Here is a 15,599-nt window from a genome sequence, read left to right on the forward strand (position 1 = left end):
TTCACTGTGGGTTTGACATAAATAGCTTTTATTATGCTTAGACATGTTTCCTCTACACTCACTTTGATGAGAACTTTATCATGAATGCTTTTTCTGCATCTATTGAGAACATTATGTGGCTTTTGCTTTTCTTTTGTTGATGTGATTTATCCCACTAATTGTTTGTTGATTTATCTTTGTGACTATGTGATGAATCTAATTTGTTCATTGCATATGATCCTTTTTGTGTGTTTTTGGGTTTGGTTTGTTAATATTTTGCTGAAGAATTTATGTGTATTATTCATTAAAGATATTTGAATGCAATTTTTATTTTTTATAGTGTCGTTGTCTAACTTTGGTATAAGGGCAATGGTGGCTTCATAGAATAATTTTGGGAGTGTTCTCTTCAATCTTTTGGAAAAATTAGAAAAGGATTGGCATAGATTCTTTTTGTATGTTTTGAAGAACTCACCAGTGAAGCCATGTGGTCCTTGATTTTAGTTTCCAGGGAATTTCTGTTGTTGTTGTTTTTTAATTACACATTATATTTTACTTTAGTGATTGGCTTGTTCTAATTATCTTTTTTTTAAATTTAGTTTTGGTGGGCTGTACGTTTCTAGAAACTATCCATTTCTTCTAGGTTGATCAATTTGCTGGCAATATTCTCTTATGGATTTTTGTATTTCTATTTTATTAGTTATTATTTATGTGGTATTATTTCTCCTCTTTCATCTCTTATTTTGTTTATGTGGGTCATCTCTCTGTTCTTATTGGTTAGTCTGGCCAGAGGTCTGCCAATTCTGTTTATCCTTTCAAAAAAACAGCTCTTGGTTTTTGTTGATTTCTTCTATTCTTTTTTAATCTCTATTTTTGTTTATTTCCTCTCAGATCTTTATTTTTTCTTCTGACTTGTGTGTGTGTGTGTGTGCGCACACATGCACTCAGGCATGTCTGATTCTTTGCGACCTCATAGACTGTAGCCCACCAGGCTTCTCCATGGAATTTTCTGGGCTAGAATGTTGAAGTGGGTTGTCATTTCCTACTCTAGGAGTCTTCCTGACCCAGAGATCAAACCTGAGTCTCTTGCATCTCCTACAATGGCAATTAGATTCTTTACCACTACACCACCTGGGAAGCCCTTTACTGACTTTACACTTTGCTTTTATTTTTATTTTTTTACTCATTGTTTAAATGATGGGTAAAATTGTTTATATGAGATTTTTCTTTTGCTTTTTGAAAAAGACCTGTGTATGAACTTCCCTCTTAGGACTGCTTTTGCTGCATCCTGTAGATTTTGTATAGTTATGTTTTCATTGTCATTTGTCTAAAAGTATTTTAATTTCTTCTGTGATTTCATTCTTTCCCTGTTGTTTTTTTTTAAGTAGTATATTGTTTCATTTCCATGCAATTGTTTTTATTTTTTTTTCTTTTAAATTTTATTTTATTTTTAAACTTTACATAATTGTATTAGTTTTGCCAAATATCAAAATGAATCCGCCACAGGTATACATGTGTAATTGTTTTTATTTTTATTGTTTCTATCTCTGTGGTTGATTCCTACTTTAATGCTGTTGTGGTCAGAAAAGATACTTGAGAGAATTTCTATGCTCTTAAATTTGTTGACGCATGTTTTGTGTCCTAAAATGTGGTCTGTTCTAGAGAATCTTCCATGTGTACTTGAAAACAGTGTGTGTTTTCCTGCGTGTGCTGACCTCTATATTCTTGACAGGGAGTGAGTCTCATTGCGTTGTGGTGATCAGAGCTTGCACTAGATAGTGAGTGTTGAGTGAGGCCTCTTTGTTACTCTGTGTTTATTACAGTCCAGTTTGGGGGCAAAGTCCGCTCCTTGTTTGTTGGAGTAGCAGGCTCTGGCTTTAGTTCTAAGCTGCAGGGTGAGGTAGGTAGGATTGACTTGCTCCCAGTGGAAGAGGAGCCTCTGAATATTCCTTTGCAGAAGCTGTCCACATGGAAACTGTGCTCTGTAACATTGCTGACTACCAATCACCTGTTGTGTTGTACATACACTACACTGTCGTTGGCACTGTTCTTGGCCTCACCTAAGCTTAGGGAATGCTGGCAATAGGCCTGGATGTACCTCAGGCACTTGCTCACAAAGCCAACAGAAGATATCTTGCTGAAGCCCAACATCCAGACCCACTGCAGACATGGACCAGGACACGCTATGGGAGCTACAGGAATCAGTCCAGACTCCAGCCCCACGTCCCTGTATCTGTGCACATAAAGCCCACTGCTGCTAAAACTGGACCCACTTCCAGGCACTGAAGTACAAGTAATCCACTCAGATATCCCACAGGCACTGTGCTCACAAAATGCAAATGGTGTAAATCTGCTGAACTTGTGTAATGCTTTGGCAATTGGCTCAGATTCCAACCTTGCCTCTATGTTAGCAACCTGCTGGTACCTGAATACTTCCAGAATTTGTAGGGGTGGAGACTCACCTGCTGTGAGGTTGCTATAGTGAGACCCACCCATCTCTTCACATTCTTTAACAATGAGGCTTCTATGGAGCACCCAGGCTGTTTCCTGTGCATACCCTTGAATGCATCCCAGACTAAAATCTAGTCCCTTTGGGCTGTCTTTATGCAGCCAATCCCATTCCTCTTCCCATATCTGTCTGTTGAAACCTGAGTTCAGCACCCAATCCCTTCACACACCAGCAAAGACCATCTTAGGTTGGGGAGTACAGAAAGGGGGCCAGGACTATCTGTGGTAGTCTCTATATTCTTCCTGCTGAAAGCTGGCTTCTATACTCTCCTCTGAGCCTCTGAAGCTCCTTATCTGTCCAAGCAGATTTCCCAGCAGATTTCCCAGCTTTTGAAGGGAGTTCCCAAGGTGGGGAGACCTTTCCTCCGTCACAACTCCCTCCCAGATATACAAGTCCAGTCCTGATTCATTTATTTTCTTTCATCTTATCCAGTTTGTGGTGATGCTTCTTGCATCTTTTGTAGTATGAGATCTGCCAGGATTCAGTATGCATTCTGTGAGAACTGTTCCACAGGTAGATGAATTTTTGAGGTATTTGTGAGAGGAAGTAAGCTCCATGTCCTTCTTTCTGTCACCTTCATCCCATCTCTAAATATATGTTATTATTCATGTGCTTAAAATCTTTCCACTTCAGATTCTTAGATCTGTAACAACCTCATCTCTTTAACTTTCTTTTTTAACTAAATAATTTTTTCACTAACCATGGAGTCAACGCCTTTCTAAAGTCTAGCTCATTTAGAGACTAGAATATGGGTAAGTATACAAATGGCCCATGTTCTTGAGAATGTATTCCTAGTATAGTAGACAAAATATAGACAGAGTTGGTTTGGAACTTAACTTTTGATATGGTGATAAAAACACTCTCATTACAATCTGATAGTACTTTATAAGTGCAAGTGAGTTAGCATTTAAGTGTCAAGTTAATAATTCAATTTATTTACTTTCTGATTAACAGAAATTGAGACTATTCAGTCATAGTGTATTTAACAAAAACATGACACCCAATTGAAAAATATGTGTCCAAACAAACAGTTGATTCCAGAAAGGGAGAGTACAAAGCCTATAGCATTGTTCCCTCCTCCTATCAGCAACTTGTGGGATAAATATTTTCTTATTCTTACATCAGTTCTCAAGTATACATGTATTCCGATCAAATGAAATTTCTTGACTAACTGAGGCAATGTTTATTCACTATAGGAGCCATCTAGGCACTAGACTTTTTCCTCATCTCCATCATTTTATGGAAACTTTAACTGTTTACAGATATATATTCTTTGCATTCATAAGGGGGAAATGCCGAGTGTTAAAAGTGATACTGATTACCTCAGGAACTTAAAAGAGAAAGATAAAACTTCATATAGAGGCACAAATCTAAACAAATATTTAAAAGCTGTGTACGCAACTAACCTCTGTGACAGGTGCATATTTCCAATATGAATGCCACCCTTCATCCTTCAAATTCAAATAGGGGTGACATTCAGAACATTTATTGCATTATTAAGGCAGTAAGTGGAAGTTTTAATTCGTATTCTATTCTAAAATTTTACCTTATCTTCATAGCACTTCTCTGATTATCTATAAGAATGCCCTTTTCTTCATTATCTTCTTCACAGCTTTATTGTGTCACTTTACATAGATTACAACAAATTGAGGGGTTTTTTTTAACCACTTGTTTCTAAGTTTTAAATGAATCACTGCTTCAAATGTATTGTCACTATTTTTTTATTACTGTCTTTGGATCCACTGACCATAATTTAGATCATGAATGCCAAATCTCTGTATGTTAATTACTATTTAACATTCTTTTTGACAATGAGGAGTATAATGTATCCTTAAGAGAACTTCCCTTACTTAATGCACTCTCTTATTAAAGATGTGCATTTATGAAGATTTCATTTAGAGAATTAAAATTAATTAATTTTTAATAAAAGGTAATTTTAATAGCCTTTCAAAAATTAATTCCTCCAAATCTGAAAAATAATTTCAAATTTCAATCTTTTTCATTAGTGGTTGTCTCTGCCTCAGACCATGTTATCCCAGAGCTTACAAATGGTTGATTGGCTTTTTCTCATTATCTAGAACTAATTTCAAATATCATCTCAGAGAATTTTTCTTTAAACAACCTATTTTAGGAGACATATATACTGGTTTATTTTCTTTTTATATGATTTGAAAATATGTTTAATTCTAATGTATTTCTGTGTTGTGCTTAGTATTTTCCTCCCACTGAAAAGAAAGCAAAGCTCTTTGAAAGCAATGCCTGTGTAGATTACTATACCCCAGCACCTAGAATAATACCTGGAACTCTGCTGCTGCTAAGTCGCTTCAGTCGTGTCCAATTCTGTGCGACCCCATAGACGGCAGCCCACCAGGCTCCCCCATCCCTGGGATTCTCCAGGCAAGAACACTGGAGTGGGTTGTCATTTCCTTCTCCAATGCACAAAAGTGAAAAGTGAAAGTGAAGTCGCTTAGGCATGTCCGACCCTCAGCGACCCCATGGACTGCAGCCTTCCAGGCTCCTCCGTCCATGGGATTTTCCAGGCAAGAGTGGGGTGGGGTGGGTGTGCCATTGCCTTCTCCAACCTGGAACTCTAGGTGCTTAAAATGTTTACTGATATTAGTAGTGAAGCATTATACTCGTATATAATTTTTTAGCATTTTCATTGGATTTCATGTCTATATGCAAAAATAAGCAGAATAGTTCTTGCCCTAAGAAGTCACCAATACAAAGGAGTGACATATATAAAGTAATATTAGTGTCATGATACAGGACAATCAGAGATGATATTTAAGTTGTTACATTACAGGGCAGTGAATTGTTCTGGTTTCAGGGGCAAAGAGGCTACACAAGTCAACTTGAACTGAGGCTTATAGGAGAAAAGGAAGCATAGATTTTTCAGGGGGCACTAAAAGAATTTGACAAGGAAAGGTGACAGCAAGACTGGAATGAAAATATCATCATATTAATATTTTACATGGATATTGTCAAATATTTTAACTTTTGGCTATAAGGTTCCCTCAGCATTAAAAGGAATTTCAATGCCAGTGCCAGTCATATAATGATTTAATGATTATATGAAATTCCTTCCATATGTCACCTCATTCAACACAACCTAGAATTACTGATTTTATATATATTATAGAGATGAGTAAAAGGAATGAGATCTAATATTTTATCCAAAACTTCATTATGACACAAAACTTTGGCCTTAAACATTCCTCTGCACTTGTTCTTAAGTTGGCAAATTCAAAGAAAGAGGTGCCTCTACAGGGCTTCAGTAGTGTATTGCTTCTTGGGACTAATTAAATTTTAGAAATTTTAAGTGATGCATTGTCAAGAGCGAATTGAACTTACTTCTGACTAAATAAAAAAAAATATGTGATATTGCAATTTAAAATCATATTCTATTCTGCATACTAGAACTTACAATGACTCCTATCAAATAAGCTACAAAATCATATTCTAAGTTAAATATTACCATAATTTTTAAAGTTTAACATCTCTGGTCTTAGAATTTTACACATTTTACCCAGGTTATTTAGATATAATTTACATACAACATTGGGTACATTTAAGGTCTCAAATGTATAGATTTGATACATTTATATTTTGCAAAATGATCATCATCATAGCATTGACTAACACCTCCACACTGTCATGTAATTGTTGTTGCTTAGTCGCTCAGTCATGTCCAACTCTTTGTGACCCCATGGACTACAGCATGCCAGGCTTCCCTGTCCTTCATCATCTCCCAGAGTCTTCTCAAACTCATGTCCATTGAGTTGGTGATGCCATTCAACCATCTCATCCTCTGTTGTCCCTTTCTTTTGCCTTCAATCTTTCCCAGTATCAGGGTCTTTTCTAATGATTCAGCTCTTCACATCAGATGGCCAAAATATTGGAGCTTCAGCTACAGCATCAGTCCTTCCAATTAATATTCAGGATTGATTTCCTTTCAGATTGATTGGTTTGATCTCCTTGCAGTTCAAAGGACTTTCAAGAGTCTTCTTCAATACCACAGTTTAAAAGCATCAATTCTTGAGCACTCAGTCTTCTTTATGGTCCAACTTTCACATCCATATATGACTACTAGGACAAAAAACATAGCTTTGACTATACAGACCTCTTTTGTCATATAATTAAAACTTTAATTTTATAGTGTGAATATTTAAGGTTTACTCCCTTAATAACTTTCAAATACAAAATACAGTATCATTGTCTATAGTCATAATGCTGTAAATTAATGCTTATTCATCTTATAACTGGAAGTTTGTACCCTTTGACCAATATCTCCTCCATTTCTCCCATCCCCCAGCCATTGGTAACCATCCCTCTACTCCTTACTTCTATGATTTTTTTTTTTAGATTTCATATATAACATATTATAAATATTAGACTTTCTCTTTCTGACCTGTTTCATTCAGTATGATGTCCTTAAGGTCCACTAATGTTGTTGCAAATGGCAGGGTTTCTTTCTTTCTCATGGTTAAATAATATTCCATTGTATATGTACTTCATACTTTCATTATCCATTTATCCATCAATAGACACTTCAATTGTTTCCTTATTTTGACTCTTATGAATAATGCTGCTATGAACATGAGGTGGTGATACTTGAGATCCAGCTTTCACTTCCTTTGGCTATAAACCCAGAAGAGAGACTGTTGGATCATATGATAGTTCTATTTTTAAGTTTTTTTTAGGATTTTCCATACTGTCTTCCATAGTGGTATTCCAATTTACATTCCCACCAGTTGTACACAAGCATCCCCTTTTCTCCACATCCTTGCTCTCTTTTGTCATTTTGCTAACAGTCATTCTATTAATAAAAGGGGTAAGGTGACATCTCATCATGTTCTTTTTTTTTTTTTGTATTTCTGTGATTAGTGTTGGTGTACATCTTTTCTTATACTGTGGGCCACTTGTATATATTCTTTGAAGAAATGTGTATTCAAATTATATGCTCACTTTTAATCAGGCTAATTGTTTGTTTGCTATTAAGCTACCATGTGATCCAGCAATCCCACTTATTTATAAAAAATAATTGAAATCAGGATCTCAAAGAAATGAGTGCACTCCCATGTTCACTGCAGCACCACTTGCAATAATCAAGATGTAGAATCAATCTAAATTTCCACTGATAGTTGAATGGATAAAGAAAATATTGTAGATACTTACAATGGATTATCATCTAGCTTTATAAGGAAATTATGCCATATGTGATGATATGGATGAACATTGAGGACATTAAGGCAAATACATTAAGCCAGTCATAGAAGGGTGAATACTACATAATTCTACCAGTATGAAATATCTAAAATAGTCAAGCTCATAGAAGCAGAAAGTAGAAGTATAGAAGTTGTTTGAGGCTGGGGGAAGGAGCATATTGGAAGTTGTTATACAACAGGTATAAATGTTCAGTTATACACAATAAATAACTTCTAGAGGTCTTCGGTGCAACACTATACCTATTGTTAAAAAAACAGTATTATATACTTAAAAATGTGTTAAGAGTACAGATCTCATATTGGCATTATTACCACAATTTTAAGAAATCATAGTAAAACAGGAATGCAGTTTCAGAAGTCTTTATATAATAATCATCTCACTGACCTTATTAAGGTCAGTCAATACTATAAAGTCAGATGTAAGACTAGGACCCAGAGAAGACAAGGGATGGCAAGTGTAAAGGCCTAGATTCCAAATCACAGAATATTTAGTCATAGGAATTACACAACATCTCAGTTACTAACATATGGCCAAGTAAATAAAACATTAGAAGTACCATCAACAATACAAGAATGGCTTGAGGGAATTATGCAAACCAGTTTTAGAACATTTTTCTTCCACTTGTCTAAGTTAGGAATGGGAAGAAAACTATACACTAACTTACATTTGCCTAATTTGTTGAATATAGGGAACTATGCTTACTCCTTGGAAGGAAAGTTATGACCAACCTAGATAGCATATTCAAAAGCAGAGACATTACTTTGCCAACAAAGGTCCGTCTAGTCAAGGCTATGGTTTTTCCTGTGGTCATGTATGGATGTGAGAGTTGGACTGTGAAGAAGGCTGAGCGCCAAAGAATCGATGCTTTTGAATTGTGGTGTTGGAGAAGACTTTTGAAAGTCCCTTGGACTGCAAGGAGACCCAACCAGTCCATTTGAAGGAGATCAGCCCTGCGATTTCTTTGGAAGGAATGATGCTAAAGCTGAAACTCCAGTACTTTGGCCACCTCATGCGAAGAGTTGACTCATTGGAAAAGACTCTGATGCTGGGAGGGACTGGGGGCAGGAGGAGAAGGGGACGACAGAGGATGAGATGGCTGGATGGCATCACTGACTCGATGGACGTGAGTCTGAGTGAACTCCGGGAGTTGGTGATGGACAGGGAGGCCTGGCGTGCTGCGATTCATGGGGTCACAAAGAGTTGGACACAGCTGAGTGACTGAACTAAACTGAACTGACAACTACACAAATAAAAAACATATCTATGAATGAGATAAGCACAGTACTGCTTACCTCTAAAGCAGATAAGAGAAGCTCACTCTATTGTTGGATCTCAGCAAATTCCTTTTGATATATAAACATATTGCTTAGTTTTCTCATTTTAACAGAATCTCAATCTTTCCTAATAATGGATATTCAAATTTTAGAAAATGATTATATTTCTTATTAACAAACAAACACAATACACTGTAGTCACTTTTGTAATAAGAGTTTTGTACATTATATTATAAGCATTATTTAAATTTTATTTACAAATTTTCTTAGCAGATGATTAGAGATGTTGCTAATGTTCTAGAATTTGTAAAAGCAATAAACAACTGATACAGTTTTAGTGTGATCAACTTCTTAAATCTGTCTTCATTGGAAAAATAATAGCTTTGTATTTTGAGACCTAACTGGTTTAGTTTCCTTTATTAGAAGATACATTAGTGTGCTTTAGTTTTGCTTCTTTGCATACAATTTCATTTCTATACCAAGATTTATTTTTACTTACTATAGCTAATCCTTGAACATTATAAGGGTTAGGATAAAAATTATTACTCTGTAGTAAAAAAAATTCCACCTATAACTTACAGTCTTCCATATCTTTGGTTCCAGTTCACAGATTCAACCAATCTCATATTAAGTAGTACTATAATAAATATTAGGTCGTCCCTTGTGGCTGAGAAGGTGAAAAATCTGCCTGCAATGCAGGAGACCAGGTTTGATCCCTGGGTTGGGAAGATACCCTGAAGAAGGCAGTGGCTACCCAATCTAGTGTTCTTGCCTGGAGAAGACTGAGGAGCCTGGCAGGATATAGTTCATGTGGTCACAAAGATTCAGACATAACTGAGTGACTAACACTAAAGCAATAGTAAGTATTTACTGAAAAAAAATTCTGCATTTAAGTGGACCTGTACAACTTCAACACATGTTGTTCAATGGTCAACTTTAATTAGGAAAAAAAAACAATTAAAGAAAATTCTACTGGATGTTGTTTTCTAATGGTTGGAGAAGGAATAAACAATTTAATACTTTGCTCATTTAGATCTATACATGATACCAAGACTACCAACATTTTTATTTATTTATATAAATCTATGCTATTCTGAAAATGAACAGAATCTAGCTCATTATAAAAACATACAAATAAAACATTAAAGGGAATCTTAAGGTAAAATGTCTTTATACTCCATTCTCTGTCCCAAGTCACTGTTCACTTCAATTCAGTTCAGTCACTCAGTCTTGTCTGACTCTTTGAGGCCCTGTGAATTGCAGCACGCCAGGCCTCCCTGTCCATCACCATCTCCCGGAGTTCACTCAAACTCATATCCATCGAGTCAGTGATGCCATCCAGCCATCTCATCCTCTGTCGTCCCCTTCTCCTCCTACCCCCAATCCTTCCCAGCATTAGGGTCTTTTCCAAGTCACTGTATATATGCTCTTACATTTTCTTCTGCCATTTTGATTTTGGTTTTTCTATATATCTTACATTATTTTTGTTACTCACTTCCATTGTTTTCTTCTTTTCTAATTTTTAGTGTATACTTTTGATTCCCTGTCATTTCCTTTATAGTCTATCTTTTTAGCTATTTTCTTGGGGGTTACTATGGGGTTACAAATAATATATTGAACTAGTATCTTAAGCAAAACTTGTATTTTATGTCTTTAACTCATAAAACCTTTTTCAGACTATACTTTTGAAAGCCAATTTTATCTCCCTCATAATGCTTCCTCAAATTATCTACATCTCTTTACCAGAGATGACAAAGGATAAATGGATGTAGAGAGGGATGAGCATCAGAAGGAAGTAGAAAAGGAAAACTGATCAGATATGATGAAGTAAATAAGCCCATCTTTACCTTTTGTTCTGGTAAAATCTTCCCAATGCTCTTGTTATGTTCAGCAATTATTAAGTAGATCATAGGAATATGGACTTAAATGACATCTGGATCTATGCACCTATCATCAATGTTGAGAAAAGTGCTAACATTATAAAGGCACTAAAGCAGAAATTGGAAATGGGAAATGAAATCTCTAAAAAAAATGTATAAAGGCCATGATCTGATGAAGGCTCAAAGGTAGGAAAACAAAAACTGGATAGTTATAGTATGAATAGTCCAATGAAATAAAGAAATGAAAATCCACCCAAGACATTAGGATGTCTACATATCCTTTTGGTTCTTCTGTCTTAAGATATCCTAACGCATGGTTAAATATAATGGGAAGGGAGACAAAAATAAAAAACAAACAAAAAAAGTTATGATTTATGCAATAATAATTTTCTTCTGTCTATGAAAAATTAAATTGTTTTGCTAAATAATGTTTATTTTAGTCTTTATGTGTTTACATTTAACATCTCTGATTACATTTTCTGCTTCCTAGCCTCATGTCCAAGGGCAAAGGAGAAACCCCAGTAAGACAGTAGGAGGAATGAAATGGCATTTGGAATCAAATCACATACCCACCAGAGATGTTTGTAGTGCTCAAACAAAATCTTGTGTGCACCAGGACCCAGAGACCCAAAGAGACTTAGCCAGACCTACCTTTGAGTGTTTGAGTGTCTCCTGCAGAGGTACAGGTCAGCAATGGCCTGCCTGCGGCAGATCTGGGACATGCAGTGTGTGGCATAAGCCTTCTTAGAGGAGGTCACTATTGGCCCCACCACAGAGCCACCAAGCAGATGATCCACAAATTGCAGAAAAATTATATCAAAGAAATTCTTGCATTGTTAAGAAAGTTCGAGGACTCACAACAGATTTTCCAACCTGGGGATCTGGCAAAGGGACTGAGAATCCCCAGGGAATTTTACTTTGGAGCCTAGTGGGATTTGATTACAGAACTTCCACAGGACAGGGGAAAAAAACTCTTGGAAGGCACAAACAAAACCTTGTGCACTAGCAGCCAGGAGAAAGGAGCAGTGTGACACGAGGGACTGAGCCAGACTTGTCTGTAGTGTCCGGGAGTCTCTGGCAGAGGTGTGGCTTGACAGTGGCATGCTGTGGGGTCAGGGGCACCAAACACAACAATGAGTGCATAAGTTCCACATTACCTCTGCCATAGTTTGGCCTCAGGCCAAACAAAAGGGAGGGAAAAACAGGTTGTTGTAAAGGGAACAGAGGCACCCATCAACAGAAAATTGGATTAAAGATTTACTGAGCATGGCTCCACCCATCATAGCAAGACCCAGATTCCCCCAGAGTCAGTTTCTCCCATAAGGAAGTTTCCACAAGCCTCTTATCCTTATCCATCAGAGGGGAGACAGAATGAAAACCACAACCACAGAAAACTAACCAAACTGATCACATGGATCACAGTCTTGTCTAACTCAATGAAACTATGAGCCATGCTGTATAGGACCTCTCAAGACTGATGGGACATGGTAGAGAGTTCTGGCAAAACATGGTCCACTGGAGAAGAGAATGGCAAACCACTTCTGTATTCTTGCCTTGAGAACCCCATGAACAGTATGAAAAGGCAAAAAGATATAACACTGAAACATGAATTCCTCAGATTGGTTGGTGACCAATATGCTGCTGGAGAAGAGTGGAAAATAACGCCAGAAAGAGTGAAGAGGTGGAGCCAAAACAAAAACAACACCCAGGTATGGCTTTGACTGGTGATGGAGAAAAGTCTGACATTGTAAAGAACAACACAGCACAGGAACCTGGAATGTTAGGTCCATTAAAGGTAAATTGGAATTGGTCAAACAGAAGATGGAAAGAGGGAACATTGACATTTTATGAATCAGTGAATTAAAATGGACTGGAAAGGGTGAACTGAATTCAGATGACCATTATATCTACTACTGAGGGCAAGAATCCCTTAGAAGAAATGGAGTAGCCCTCGTAGTCAACCAAAGAGTCTGAAATGAAGTACTTGGGTACACTCTCAAAAATGACAGAATTATCTCTGTTCATTTCTAAGGGAAAATATTAAATATTACAGTAATCCAAGTCTATACCCCAACCACTAATGCTGAAGAAGCTGAAGTTGAACTGTTCTATGATGACCTATAAGACTTGTACAAGTAACACCAGAAAAGGATGTCCATTTCAGCATAGGGGACTGAAATGCAAAAGTAGCAAGTCAGGAGATACCTGGGGTAACAGGCATGTTTGGCCTTGGAGTACTCAATGAAGCAAGGAAAAGGTTAACAGGGTTTGCCAAGGGAACACGCTGGTCATAGCAACCCTGTTCTAACAATATAAAAGACACCTCTACACATGGACATCTCCAGGTGGTGAATGCTGAAATCAGATTGATTATATTATTTGCAGCCAAAGATGGAAAAGCTCTATACAGTCAGCAAAAACAAAACCGGGAGCTGACTGTGGCTCAGAACATGAACTCCTTATTGCCAAATTCAGATTAAATTTAAAAAAGTGGGGGAAACCACTAGACCATTATCTAAATCAAATCCCTTATGATTATATAGTGAAAGTGACAAATAGAGTCAAGGGATTAGATCTGATAGAGTACCTGATGAACTATGGACAGAGGGTGTGACATTGTACAGGAGGTTGTGATCAAGACCATATACAAGAAAAAGAAATGCAAAAATAAAAATGGTTGTATGAGGAGACCTTACAAATAGCTGAGAAAAAAGAGAAGCTAAAGGCAAAGGAGCAAAGGAAAGATGTGTCCATCTGAATGCAGAGTTCCAAAGAATAGCAAAGAAAGAGAAGAAAGCCTTCCTAAGTGATCAATCCAAAGAAATACAGGAAATTAATAGCATGAGAAAGATTAGAGATCTCCTCAAGAAAATTAGAGATACCAGGGAACGTTTCATACAAAGATGGTCACAATAAAGCACAGAAATGGTATGGACCTAACAGAAGCAGAAGATATTAAGAAGAGGTGGCAAGAATACACAGAAGAACTACACACAAAAAAAGATCTTAGTGACCCAGATACAATGATGGTGTGATCACTCACCTAGAACCAGACATCTTGCATGCAAATTCAAGTGGGCTTTAGGAAGTAACACCATGAGCAAGGCTAGTGGAGGTGATGGAATTCCATTTGAGATATTTCAAATCCTAAAAGTTGATGCTGAGAGAGTGCTGCACTCAATATGCTGGCAAATATGGAAAACTCAGCAGTGGCCACAGGACTGGAAAAGGTCAGTTTTCATTCCAATCCCAAAGACAGGTGATGCCAAAGAGTGTTCAAACTATTGCAAAAGTGTACTCATCTCACACACTAGTAAAGTAATGCTCATAATTCTCCAAGCCAGGTTTCAACAGTATGTGAACCGAGAACTTCCGGATGTTCAAGCTGGATTTAGACAAGGCAGAGGAACCAAAGATCAAATGTCCAACATCCTCTGGATCATTGAAAAAAAGCAAGAGAGTTCCAGAAAAATATCTACTTCTGCTTTATTGCCTTTGCCAAAGCCTTTGATTGTGTGGATAATAAAAAAAAAAAAAACTGTGGAAAATTCTTCAAGAGATTGTAACACCAGACCACCTTACCTGTCCTCTGTGAAATCTGTATGCAAGTCACGAAGCTACCGTTGAACCAGACATGGAACAGTGGGACTGCTTCCAAATTGGGAACAGATACGTCAAGGCTGTATATTGTCACCTTGCTAATTTAACTTCTATGCAGAATATATCATGAGTAACGCTGGGCTGGATGAAGCACAAGCTGGAATCAAGATTGCCGGGAGAAGTATCATAACCTCTGATATGGAGATGACACCACCCTTATGGTAGAAAGCAAAGAACTAAAGAGTCTCTTGAAGGAAGTAAAAGATGAGAGTGAAAAAGCTGGCTTAAAACTCAGCATTCAAAAACTAAGATCATGGCACCCGGTTCCATCACTTCATGGCAAATGGATGGGCAAAATGGAGAGAGTGGCAAACTTTGTTTTCCTGGGCTCCAAAATCACCACAGATGGTGACTGCAGCTGTGAAATTAAAGGACACTTGCTCCTTGGAAGAAAAGTTATGACAAATCTAGACAGCACATGAACAAGGAGTGACATTATTTTGCCAACAAATGTCCATCTAGTCAAAGCTCTGGTTTTTCAGTAGTCATGTACAGATATAAGAGTTGGACCATAAAGAAGGCTGAGCACTGAAAAATTGATGCTTATATTGTGGTGCTGGAGAAGACTCTTGTGTGTCCCTTGGACTGCAAGGAGACTCAGCCAGTCAATCCTAAAGAAAACCCATCCTGAATAGTGAGCAGAAGGAATGATGCTGAAGCTGAAGTTCCAATACTTTGGCCACCTGATGAGAAAAGCTGACTCATTAAAAAAGACCTTGATGCAGGGAAATATCTGAAGGCACGAGGAGAAGGGGACAACAGAAGATTAGAATGTTGGATGGCATCACTACTCAACAGACAGGCGTTTGGGCAAGCTTGTGGAGTTGGTGATGGACAGGGAAGCCTGGCATGTTTCAGGCCCTGGGGTCCAAAGAGTCAGACATGACTGAGTGACTGCATTGACTGCATTGAAGAAGAAAGACTGTTTCTTTGCTATCCTATGCATAGTTTAGTTGCTGTTGTTCCTGTTCACTCACTAAGCTCTGTCTGACTCTTTGCAATATGGACTGTAGCATGCCAGGCTTCCCTGTTCTTCACTATCTCCCTGAATTTGCTCAGTTTGCTTAAATT

This window comes from Bos grunniens, chromosome 8 (assembly GCF_055505025.1).
Source record: "Bos grunniens cultivar Pamir isolate PY7600 chromosome 8, Bosgru_T2T1.0, whole genome shotgun sequence".
Lineage (NCBI taxonomy): Eukaryota > Metazoa > Chordata > Mammalia > Artiodactyla > Bovidae > Bos > Bos grunniens.